Genomic DNA, 13,329 nt, shown 5'->3' on the forward strand with positions numbered 1-13,329 from the left:
GTCAGGGGGCAGGAGTGAAGGGAGAGCAAGAGCCTGAGCCTCCACTGTGGGTTTTTTTTTTTAAGAATCTTTTTTTTTTTTTAAAGATTTTTATTTATTTATTCATGAGAGAGAGAGAGAGAGAGAGAGAGGCAGAGACACAGACAGTGGGAGAAGTAGGCTCCATGCAGGGAGCCTGACGTGGGACTTGATCTGGGGTCTCCAGGATCATGCCCTGGGCTGAAGGTGGCGCTAAACCACTGAGCCACCCGGGCTGCCCTCCACTGTGGTTCTTGCAGGACAGAACAGGTGAGGCTGGGTAGGTACATCGAGTACATTTAGGATTGGATAGTTTGCATAATCTGGCAGGCTCTGGGCTGCAAGGTGGTCCCTGGTGGTTCAGAGTTTGGCCCTGGGTGGTTGAGGGCAGGGGGTAGATTGACATGGTGTGTGAGTTTGGTATAGCAGGCGGGTGGGGGTGTGGGCTTTCAACTCACGGCAAGCAGTTTGCTATCTTTAGGAATTAGCCAGCCCTGGGCTGGACCATCCCTCCCAGGTCTGTGAGGCCCCAAGATGCCAAAAGGTCATAAAATATATAGAGTAAAAAATGTGATTAATACACTCATCCTGGCAGATTCCTCTGTCTGAGGGGCTCAGGTTCTAAAATCAGATGGACCGTGGAGTTCAGGGTCTGGGTCTTCTCATACTAGGTTTGTATTTTTTTTTAAGATTTTATTTATTTATTCATGATAGACACACAGAGAGAGGCAGAGACACAGGCAGAGGGGGAAGCAGGCTTCACACAGGGAACCTGATGAGGGAATTGATCCTGGGACTCCAGGACCACGCCCTGGGCCAAAGGCAGGTGCTCAACCGCTGAACCACCCAGGTGTCCCCTAGGTTTGTGTTTAACTCTGTTACATTTCACCTTGTTAAAAACCACAAGGCTGTGTGTAACAGCAAAGCTCCGTTAACAACACTGATGTCCTGCAATAGGGATTTGTTAAAGTGTGGAGCCATCCACACAAGGGAACACTATACAGTATAAATAGATGAGGAAATGTGATCATACAAAATAATACGTATGTTTTGTAATTGAGGGCAAAGGGCAGGTCACACACACACATACACATATCTGGGTCCCTGGTTGAAAAGGGAGATTTCTGGGGCACCTGGGTGGCTTAGTGGTTGAGCATCTGCCTTAGGCTCAGGGCATGATCCCGGGGTCCCAGGATTGAGTCCCACATTGGGCTCCCGGCATGGAGCCTGCTTCTCCCTCTGCCTGTGTCTCTACCTCTATGTCTCCCACAAATAAATAAATGAAATCTTAAAAAAAAAAAAAAAAGAGATTTCTGCCAAATGGTGCCATCAGGGGCTCTGGTTGCCACCAGCTGCCCGGGCTGACAGATCTCACTAGCAGTGACTGGGTGTAGACTGGGAGCCCTGGCTGCTCGGGGCTCTTAAGTCCCTGCTAGGCCATACCAGCATGGTGTTGGGGGAGAAAGAGGGCCTGGATCAGGTGTGGTCCTCACAGAGGGGAGCCAAGGGCAGTTCATCCCACCCCCTGGCTAATTTGATGCATCTGAAGAATTAGTACCGGGCTATGGGGTTCTGGTCGGCCCTAGAGCCTGGAAACAATAACATAGCCTTCAGTGGCCCCCAGGGGCCACTGCATCAGTGATCTGAGGCATATTGGCAGGAATGTGGGTGAAATAATCCCACAGCTAGAAGTGCAGGAGCTCAGAGTAGAGCAAGTTCACCCAGCTTGGGGCCAGCAGATAGCCTCGGAGATAGATGGTAGGAGGGGGCATGAGTTTGCCATTAAAAGTTCACCGGTTTCAGTGAAATGCAAATAAGATGCCTCAAGACCTCCAAGACTCTGTTTTCACGTCCCACTATCCACTTGTTATTGCTCATTGTCTGGACCACTTGGGCAAACTCCTCTGCCTCTGAGCCTACTTGTCTTCATCTGTAGAATGAGGGTGATAGGGTCTATTTCCAAGATTATCAAGAGAATTAAACAAAATCAAAAGCAATTTTTATCTATTTATCTATCTATTAATCTATCTATCTATCTATCTTATATATATCTGGTATACTGTCCAGGTATAACTTTTTAAAAATTTAAAACAGGATTCTCATCAAAATATAGCATGAAAGGGCACCTGGGTGGCTCAGTGGGTTAAGTGTCTTCTTTCAGCTCAGGTCATAATCTCTGGGTCCTGAGATCAAGCCCTGAGTCAAGCTTCCTGCTCAGTGGGGAGCCTGCTTCTCCCTCTCCCTCTGCCTGCTGCCCCTGCTTGTGCTCTCTGTCTCTGAAATGAATGAATAAAAATTTTAAATATATGTCTATAAAATGAAAAAAATATACAGAATGAACACAAGTGAAAGATTTACTCAGTTTATTTCTGACGGAACGAGTAAAGTAAGAGAGCTGTCTCAAGAAGCGTATAGGAATTGGATTTTTTAAACACATTTTTTAAAGTTAGAATGAGATGCTGGACTAGATACAACCCTGGTTGATGTCAACACAGGTATAATCTTTGGGCTTATCTTTTCCACTGAACCAAAAATATTGGCATTTCTGCCAGATAGAAACCTCCAAGCCAGTGTGTAACTTGGCACATAGTGTGTGTTGGCAAAATCAGACACAGGTTCACTCTCCTTGGGCGAGCCCAGGAAACAAGGTCCAGGAGGATGTGGAAAAGAGCCTGAGCCTCTGCAATTTGCTTTGCCTTCAGGTCCTGGATGACTTATCTGAAAAGTGCAGAGCAGTTTCCAACAACCGTGGAGCTCCTTCCCTCACTGTCCCTGTGCTTCTGCTGTTTCTGGAGCACTGCTCTGGGGGAGAACCACTTCCCTGGACTTGAATCATTCTTGATACTTCCAAAACACTGAAGTGTTCTTTGTCTCATTTCATCCCACAACAGCCCTGTGAAGTTGGTGTGCAAATCCCACTTTCAAATGAGGAGCCAGGGCATGGGGGTTTGATGGCTTCTGTTCCTGCTAGAAGCAGTTTTCTAGCCTTTCATGAAAAGTGGTCCATGAAGTCATGGTCACTGGGGCAGAGCCACTGCTCTAACATCCACCCCAGCTGCAGGATCTGTTGGATCCAGGTCACAACAGGGCACTGCTGTGGCTGGGGTGGGGAAGCTCCTTGTTTCTCCTTTGTTTCTCCTGGAGAGTCTACAGCAGCGGTCTTCAAACTGGGCAACAATACCCCTTTGGGCACAAGAAGACTCACCAACAGGACATGCAGGCATGCCTTGTTTAAGGGAATAAATTTCTAGATTGTCAACTTCCAGTAGACTCTTTCCTAAAGCTGATTGACCCGAGAACCCAGCCTGCTGTCCAAGAGGCAAGCAGCTCCTGTCCTTTCACCTGCCTTTTCCACCTCATAAAGGAAAGGTAGATCCTTAGCCTCTCTTACTAGGGGATCTTGTCTTGAGTATAAATTCCTCAGTGTCAAACAAAGGAACAGCTAGAAATATCTAAGTCTAATTGCCTTTGTGTTAGTGAGATGGTTTCTAATTCCTCTAAATAACTTTAAGAAGGGTTAATTGTGTTAATAGAGTATTAAAATACATTGGAGACAAGAGATAACTATGACTTTTGGAATATGACTTAGAAGAAGAAGGTTGAAGAGCCAAAAAACAAAAAACATTTCTTGATTCCAATCAAGGAATTAGGCAGAAGACAGGAACAGACATTTCTCCAAAGCAGACCTGCACATGGTCAACAAGCACATGAAAAATGCTCCACATCACTTGCCATCAAGGAAATACAAATCTAAACCATAATGAGATACCACTTTACACTGGTGAGAATGGCTGAAGTTAATAAGACAGGAAACCACAATTGTTGGTGAGGTTGTGGAAAAAGGGGAACCCTCTTACACTGTTGGTGGGAATGTGAACTGGTGCAGCCACTCTGGAAAACAGTATAGGATTTCCTCAAAAAGTTAAAAATAGAGCTACCCTATGACCCAGCAATTGCACTACTGGGTATTTACCCCAAAGATACAGATGTAGTGAAATGCCAGACACCTGCACCCCAATGTTCATAGCAGCAATGTTCACAATAGCCAAACTGTGGAGGGAGCCTCGGTGTCCATCGAAAGATGAATGGACAAAGAAGATGTGGTCTATGTATACAATGGAAATTACTCAGCCTTCAGAAAGGATGAATACCTACCATTTACATCAACGTGGATGGAACTGGATCCAGTGATGAATGAAATAAGTCATTAAGTCAATCAGAGAAAGATAATTATATGGTTTCACTCATATGTGGAATATAAGAAATAGTTTAAGGGATTATAAGGGAAGGAAGGGAAACTGAGTGGGGAAAAATTAAAGAGGGAGACAAACCATGAGAGACTCTTGACTCTGAGAAACAAATGGAGGGTTGATGAAGGGAAGATGGGTAGGGGGATGGGGTAACTGAGTGACAGGCATTAGAAGGGCATGTGACGTAATGAGCACAGGGTGTTATACTATATGCTGACAAATTGAATTAAATAAATAAATAAGACTCATTCAATACATAACACAAATAAAAACATCTAAGTTTAAACATAAAAAAAAGAAGATGGTTGAAGAATTTAGTGACATTATAACAAAACTCTTTCTATCCCATCTACTTGTTCTTTGTGCTGGTCAGAACTTACACCTGTAAAGACAAAAAGTAGCACAGAACTGAAGCCTGCCTTGCATGCATTTTTGCAATAATACACATCCACAGATACATGAACTAAGGAGGGAGAAAGCAATAGACATTCACCACAACATACATTTCCAGTTATGTTTTACTTTTTTGTTTGGATAGTAACAGTCTTCAACATCTTCTCTTGCTTAGCCAAATTGTGTACTGGTAGTCATCATCATGACATCTCCATTCAGGAAACTTCTTACATTTAATGTCTACGTTCAGAGGGAATAAAAATCATCTGCATTTCTACTTATATCCATGATTTCATGGCCACCAAGGACTTTATTTACTACATTGAAATCAAATTGGAGGGGAGGAAAATGGAGTGGATATAGGAGTTCAAAGAGAAAATAAAGAACACTATAAAATATATAATAACTTTTGACAATGAATTATTTATGTATTACATAAATTTTTGATAATGGGTATAGAAGGAAGCCAGAATCTGTCATGCCAAAATATGTATCTCTTACATAAGAATTATTTTGAGCTGAAGGCAATTAAGATGAAGCAAATGTAGGAAAAGCTCTATCTACTCTCCCTCTTTCTGCCTCAAGGTAAGGTGTAAATTTCCATTTACTAGAGACAGATCTAGATTCATCAGCCCAGAAATGGCACCAGGGGAACATGCACACAAACTTGACTCCATTTATTTCCCCCATATGTTTGTCTGCTACCCTGGGAGCCTGAAACCTCTGTCCTGACATCTCTCTACAAAAGCACTGTTCCTTGAAGATGCTGGATAAGCCCAAGTTTTAGCCACCCCTTAGAGTTACCCATCCCTGTGTTTCTGCCACACATGTATGAAACATACCTGCTAATAATTTTCTGTTTTTCTCTTGTTAATCTTTTTGCTATAGAGCCCTTGCCAAGAACCTAGAAGGTATAAAGAAGAAAGATTTTTTTTCTTCCCCTACCTAGTATCAAATGGTTATGGATTTTAAACTCAATCAGATACTTTTACTTACTTACTTACTTATTTAGAATAAGGTACTTTTTATTATAGTTTTTCTTGGAAGTGGAGGAGAAGAAAGAAGCTTTAAAATCAAGAATCAAAATATAGTGAACCTGGAAGGCATCTGGGAGCAGACAGACATAACTAGTGGACACAGGAAGCGACCATGGCAGCGACCTGGCCTGCTGCATCTGAAATAAAATTCTCTTAACAGAGGCTTCAAGGTCACTCAAGTTCCATGGGATACTTTTAGAAGTGAGATGAGACAGTTTTAGTTTTAAAATATCAGTATTTAGAATATTTTGGAAATTCGAGGCTTTGCAACTATCTCAACTTAAGATGAGTTTTAGGTGTCAAGCTAAGTATGGAAGGAGGGATAATTTCCAAAATTACTTTAAAGAGTTCACCAGCAAAAACAAAAACAGAACGAACAAACAATAAAAGAACCTTTGCCCTGTCCAATAATGGCTGGATATAAGAATAACTCGGGGAGGCTTTGGAAAGATCCCAGTCCCTGGGTTTGGACCTGGTGCTGTGGGAGAGCTGGCTTTTCCTGGCTTGTGCAAACTGATGATTAAATTTTCAGAAGTTTTGCATGGATATTATCAAGAGTTAAACTACATAAATTTATAGCTAAGTAAATTCTGTTTAAAACAATGATGGAAAATACTCAAAAGTCCTCATTTTCAAACTATTTCACTACATGTGACCTATGTGCTTGGGGTCATTCAGGTCCAACACATCGGGATGGTTGAAACTATACATAATGAGGCATTACCTAGCACCTCCTCTGGGTCTGTGCTCAGTGATGTCACACCAGTAGCTTGAAATCAGCCACGGGAGAATTTAGGCCCCAGGAATCAGCAAATGCTAGCAATCAGAGTTTGATTTGTCATTTTGTTAATTGTCTAAACTTATGACACTGATGGAGACAATATTAATAATGCAGATGACACTTCAAAAAGTGTTGTTTGTAGCTATTATATTGTGAATAGTACAACGAGAGAGAATATTCAGCAATCCAGCAAAGAAGTCGCTCCTGTCACTGATAGGTGAGTGAAGCTCTGACACACTGTGTTGTTTCACTCTTGTCATGCTTATTAACATAAATGAAAGCGCCAGCCATCATCCATGGTAGGCCTAGCTTCCTTTGTCATTTGCAACCACAGATTTGGCAAATGCTTTCTGTAAGAATCACTGGTTGTGGAATTTATAAGAAAGAGTATTACATATTTTAAGTTATTTTGTAAGTTGTCATAACCATCCTTTATATCAGTAAAATTTATGATAAACTGATGTACGTTTATAAATATGAATACTTTTTTGAGAGCTGACCATTCGGTATTTCCCAGCACACCACTTCTCAAGTCCTATTCATGGTTTATCTTTGATCAGACTGGGCATTGGTGTTTCTTTAAATTTTTTGAAAGATCTATTTATTTATTTTAGAGAAAGAAAGCATGCATGAGCCGGGGGGATGGGCAGAGGGAAAGAAGTAGATTCTCTGTTGAGCATGGAGCCCAATGTGGGGCTTGATCCCATGACTCTGAGATCATGACCTGAGCCGAAATCCAGAGTCGGATGCTCAATCGACTGAGCCACCCAAGCACCCTAGGTGTTGGTATTTTTAGAGTCTACCAGCTGAGACAAACCCACAGAGGGGTTAAAAATTGGTACCCTAGAAGGAGGTAGAAAAGGAGAAGAGGAATTAGCACCCGGCCCAGTGTGAGCCTTCCACCTCTAACAGGTGCCACTCAGAGTCTGAGCACTTTGGGTGAGTGGGGATAGCAGGCTTTGGGACAGTCCCCACCCATTAGAGAAGTAGGCCTGTCTCTGTGCCTTGTCCATCATGTCTGTGGATAGAATACTTGCTTCAGGGCAATCGACCATGAGATCAACTGGGAGTTTCTGAAGGATCAGGATTGTGCCTTATTTATCCACTGAAGGCCTGGCAAGTGGTTGATGCTTACTGGACATCTGGCAAATAAATTATGAATTGCATCAAGAGAAGACTATTCCAGACATCCAACAAAAATATTTGGGATGAATAAATTATGGAACAGTCATTTGATGAAATACTCTGGAACAGTTAAAAATTATTGTGGGGGGAAATGATTTAATGACTTAAGAAAATGCCATGATATATTTTAACTACAAGGTGACAGTTACAAAATAGCATAAAAATTACAAACAATTTTATTTAAAAACACGTACAAGATATATTCCTTAGCTTAGCAGTGTATCAATCAATTCCTGCTCTGTGTTCCATTCATTCTGGGGAAGCAATCCCACTGTACAGCTTCCCACTGGTAACTCTTTGTCTGGTTTTTTACTGAAAACTGGTTCTCCAAGGGAAGAATTTGTTTAGCTAACGATTAATTTAATAGTCTTAGGATTCTGATACAGAATGGACTAAGACTCATTTGTGATTGATCTTTATCATTTTTAAATTTGATCTTTAACATTTATATAACATTGATTCCCCGCGGCTAGAAGGTTGAGAGGCACAGTGATAATTTTCCAAGGGTTAGGGAGATTGGGGGGAAAGATAAAGCAGCACCTTGAAAAAATCATGTGAAGGAAGTGAAATTCTTCCTGGATGGATCTGGAAACCACTGGTTAGAGCTGAAAAGAAAGGACAGTGATGTAATGTACTTAGCAACACTTTGGAACTCAAACACACTTTGCCAAATAAATCATTCACCATTGTTCTAGACCTGCGGCTCCCCTGGACATTGCAAAACAAACATTTCTGCAGGCATGTGCCAAGAACGGGAAAACACGCCAGCCAGTTCCCTCTGGACCAATATATTAAATGGGTTGGTGTGGGAGATTGGCCTTGGCCCATCTTTTGGTCCCTTCCCTGCCCAGTCCCCCAGTGTGGGGAGGGGGGAAGTGTTAAATAAGCGGAGCAGAGCCAGCTTCTGAAACAGGCCGCCCTACTCTGCATCCTGGAGTGTACAACTGCAGGAACTCAACAAGCAACAACACACCAACAAGACTCCAAGATGCAAGTGAGAAGTAAGTCTGACCTCACATCTCCCCTGGCATGTGGCAGCCTGAGCAACTACGTTAGATAAGTCTGAAAATATGTCTTCTGACAGAATGCTTAGCCTTCTGGTGATTCCAGAAGTTTTGAGTCCTTCACACTGTTGAGAAAGAAATGTGCTGGCATACCAGTTTTAGGGTCTGGGTCACCTCATTTTGCATTTTAACAGACATTTGCCAAGTGCTTACTCTGTTCCAGGCATACAGTGGGTGCTTGGGATGCAGAGATCAGATACAATTTCTTCCTTCTCAGAGGTTCCATCATAGAAGGAGAGACAGGTAAAGAGAATCACAGGTAAAGAGAATTGCTTACATTCGAGACAGAATGAACCGAGGATTGTGATCATTGTCATCCCCGTCAACACCCTAGCCACGGGCATCAGTAGAGCTCCCTTTCTGGGTTAGGGCTCTAGTACCTTGCATGTATCACCTCTTTAATTTCCACAAGAACTTATGAGGAGGCTCCTATTATTAGCTCCACTTTATGGCTGAGGAAACCAAGGCTTAGAAAGGTTGAGCAATTAGCTCAGCCTCTTAAAGCCACTGTGGCGGACCAAGGATACAATCCCAAGTCTGTCTCCAGAGCCTCTACTTATTTTCATCATTTTCCCTGAACATAGGATATGAGCAAACACGTATGGGGCGGTGATGGGACGGTTGGGTGGGGGAGAGGGTGGGGAGCTGGAAGCAAGTCTGAAAAGGAAATCAAGGAAGCCTTTATGGGGGTGGAGGGGCTAGAGCCTGGAGGCCCTACCAGAGGAACCCCAACATTTGGCAATGTTGGAATAAATCAACTTTAACTGCGGTTGGCCACTTAATCATTGGTCTTCAAAGAGGCCTCCCCTGGATCCATTCTCTTGTTCTGTAACTCCTATTACTTATCCAAACATAATCTCAGATTCCTCTTGAGAAATTGGAGAGTAGCCCACGTTCTATGTGATATCACAATGTTATATTGCTTCCCTTCTACTGCCGGCTTCAATTTGAGAAATAGCCAGAAACCAAGGTTGACCTAGCAGGAGCCTGTTATCGCCTGCTCAAAATTGCCAGATGATAAGTGGCACTCTTGACTTGCCATTTCAAATGGGGCTCTTTCCAAGTGCCAACACAATTGTAGTGCTTGGGGTCACTGGGGTGTGGCTCGTCGTGCCCCAAGGAGGGCTGAGGGAGTAAGTCCTACTCTCTGACACTCACCCACACTCTGGATGCTGATTCATTGGCAGTGAGACCCCTTGAGGACACTTGGACTATCCTTCTGGGTAAGAGGCGAGGCTGGAGAAGCCGGCAGAGCTGGAATCTGGAGGCCCAGAAAGCTGTGCTATGGGATTTGGTCTCGCTCTGCACCTGCTGGACTCCCCTCACCCGTTTTTGAATAGAAAGTTATGATTTGAAGCACATTTGGGGAAGTGGAGCCTGGCTGTCATCTACAGAAGGCTTAAGAGCCCTCTCTCAACAGCTGATCAAACAAAGCCGCACGCAGTTCAGTAAACCATGGGTACTCTGACCAACGCCATCACTCGCCGTGCTCAACAACTGCACGATCTGTCTGGATGCCAAACGCACATGATATGTTTACCAAGAGGGCCTGATGCCGGTGGGGGGGTGGGGACTGCTGATGCCCAAGGATTGTCCTTTTTACCAGCATCCCAGGTCACCCTGTGCAGGTGCTTCGAGACTCAGCCTCACAGATCCCCCAAGTCATCCTCTCCAGTGCCAACATTCTCCCACTGCTAAGTGTGAAAGAACATCTTTGCAAGAGAACGCGGCCCTGGCTGCGGGCCTAATGTGCGTTTAGAGAGCTCTCTGGAGACCCATCCCTGTCCGGGGTAATGGTGGCAGAGGCATAATTACCTTAGCATCGGGAAGGCAGCTGCCCACCCCCTGGGCTGTTACGTACCTCATCACTTTCACGACTGGAGCTTCCTGGATTGTAGCTGGCTCGGGCCCAGGATGCGGGGTCAGGTGGCAGAGAGGCTACGCAGCCGACTGCTTAGCCGGGAAACCTTCCCGCCCGGAACAGTCAATTGTGCAGGGCATGCAACCTGGAAATGAGGACAGCTGCCCCCTGCCCCACACAGTGCTCCATAACCAGGTCCCCCGCAGACCCGGCCCAGGTCCCATCACATCGGCATGTAGTGTGGCCACTGCAGGGAATGGCAAGTCTGATGGGAGAGGTTACCCCTGCTCCCATTCACTGAAACATTTGCTGCTCTACAGCGCACTTGGGTGCTGCCTTAATCGGTCAGTCTCCTGGGGCCATGGGGATGCTTGAAAAAAAAGTACATGTCAAAATATGGTGTTGTTCAGATGTAATCTGGAGTCCCCAGCCCAATGTGAGATGATTGCGGTGCTCAAAATGGAGCAGCCTGTCTGCTCTCTGAGAAGAGGGCTGCAGGCGACAGATGTACCCCCCACCCCCGGTTGCCTGTTTTGGGGAGAACTGGCTTTGTCAGGGCTTCCATGTGGGACTTTGTTCAAGAAGAGCTTAGCTTGACTCCCTGCAAATGGAAAACCCAGCCAGAACTGAGATGAGCAGAGTCAGGGGGCCTCAGGGAAGACATCAATGGTGGACGTGAGGTTGACCCCCAAGATCCATACCACCACCCCAACTAATGCCACCAATCTGCATGCATCACTCCTCAGGTGACACCATCCAACAGAGGGCAGGCATGTGTCCCAAGCTGGCCTGGTCAGGCTGGAGGAAGCCATCTATGTGGTTAGGGAAGTGTCCTATGTGTGTCTTGTCCTGGTGAGGGTGACTAGGGAGGCACATTGTCCCAGTGGTCAATGGGACATGGACCAGCATCAGGGTGACATCAGTGCTGAGTAGAGAGACTGGAAGGAACCTAGATCTCTGGTGAGAGCACCCAACACAGACTGAGCTGTACTTGAAGCCCTTTGCCTCTGGACCGAGAGTTCCGCGAGATGTACATGTCCTCACTGTTTGAATCTTCTCGCATCGAATGTCTTCATTTGCTGCCTGGAGCCTCCCGACTGTACAGCTTCCCACTGGAGCGGCTGCCTTCGGAAGCATGAGCCGGTGCCTCACAGACAACCCTAATGCGGGAAGCAGGCCAGGGCCTCGGAACCTACGTGGCTTGTCTGGAGCTTTCACAGTGTTTCAGTGGCATTCTTTTTTTTTTTTTTTTTTTTTTTTTTTGAGCAAAATTTCTTTTAATTTTATTTTACTTAAATTCAGTTAATTAACGTATATTGTATTATTAGTTTCAGAGGTAGAGCTCAGTGATTCACTAGTTGCCTATAACACCCAGCGCTCGTTACGTCACGTGCCCTCCTTAATGCCCATCACCCCGTTACCCTATCCCTCCACCCACCTCCCGTCCAGCAACTCTCAGTTTGTTTCCTAGAGTTAGGGGTCTCTTACAGTTTATCTCCCTCTCTGATTTTGTCTTATTTTATTTTTCCCTCCTTTCCCCTGTGGTCCTCGTTTTGTTCCACATCTGAGTGAAATCATATGATAACTGTCTTTCTCTGATTGACTTATTTTGCTTGGCATAATACCCTCTAGTTCCATCCACATCATTGCAAATGGTAAGGTTTCATCTTTTGATGGCTGAGTAGTATTCCATAATATATAACTCTCTATATTATATGTCAATCTTCTTTATTCATTCATCTGTTGATGGACATCTAGGATTTTTCCATAGTTTGGCTATTGTGGACATTTCTGCTATAAACAATGGGGTGCAGGTGCTCCTTTGGATCACTACATTTGTATCTTTGAGGTAAATGCCTAGTAGTGCAATTGCTGGGTCTAGGGTACTGAGCAAAATTTCTTTTCAATATAAAATTAAATTCCCAACTAAACTAAGATTCAAGCATGAGAGTAGAATAAAGATATTTTTAGACCTACAAGGCACATTCAGTCTTTTCAACAGCACCTAGAGGGCAGTCCGGGTGGCTCAGCAGTTTAGCGCTGCCTTCGGCCGGGGGCGTGATCCTATAGACCCGGGGGCATTCTTTCTACAAAGATAGATTCGATGTGCATGGTAATCATGAGGAACATCCTTCATCTGCACCAAGAAAAGGATCGCTCCTGTGTTTTATGAGATGCAAAGCCCTTTCAGTGTGGCCTGCATTTTGAAAGAAGTATAGGTCAGAGAAATATCTGACTCTTCTCATTGAGAAGAAAATCAGCGCAGGTACAGTAGTAAGTGGCTGCTGCCACATGGCCTCCACATGTAGGGGACTACAGAGAGGGAGGGATCCCAGTGAGTAAGAGACCAGGGTGAAAGGAGAGCTCACACCCCACCTGACCAGCTGGCGGGCTCCAGCGGGTGCTCACATGCAGGAACATGGACCCAGGGCCCACCCAGTCTTCTGACCCTTCGAAGGAAGCTATAAAATAGAATTTGTGTGTGAATTTTCCACTTAAAAGAAGAAGGGTGCCTGGGTGACTCAGTCAATTAAGCATCTGCCTTTGGCTCAGGTCGTGCTCTCAAGGTCCTGGGATCAAGCCCCGCATCAGGCTCCCTGCTCAGTGGGGAGTCTGCTTCTCCCTCTCCCTCTGCCTGCCGCTCCCCCTGCTTTTGCGCTCTCTGTGTCTGTGAAATAAATAAATATAAGCTTTAAAAAAAAAAAGAAAAGAAAGAAAAGCAGATCAATCCTGTCTGGCT

General features: G+C 44.6%; 1 long non-coding RNA gene across 1 annotated transcript; it reads left to right on the forward strand.

Annotated features, from left to right (window-relative positions):
- The first annotated feature begins 8,466 nt into the window (after nucleotides 1-8,466).
- Nucleotides 8,467-13,045, forward strand: LOC144321104 (uncharacterized). Its single transcript, XR_013386818.1, has 3 exons — nucleotides 8,467-8,665; nucleotides 8,892-8,987; nucleotides 9,916-13,045. It is a non-coding gene; the product is annotated as an uncharacterized LOC144321104 (long non-coding RNA).
- The last annotated feature ends 284 nt before the right edge of the window (nucleotides 13,046-13,329 follow it).

Source organism: Canis aureus, chromosome 9 (genome assembly GCF_053574225.1).
Source record: "Canis aureus isolate CA01 chromosome 9, VMU_Caureus_v.1.0, whole genome shotgun sequence".
NCBI lineage: Eukaryota > Metazoa > Chordata > Mammalia > Carnivora > Canidae > Canis > Canis aureus.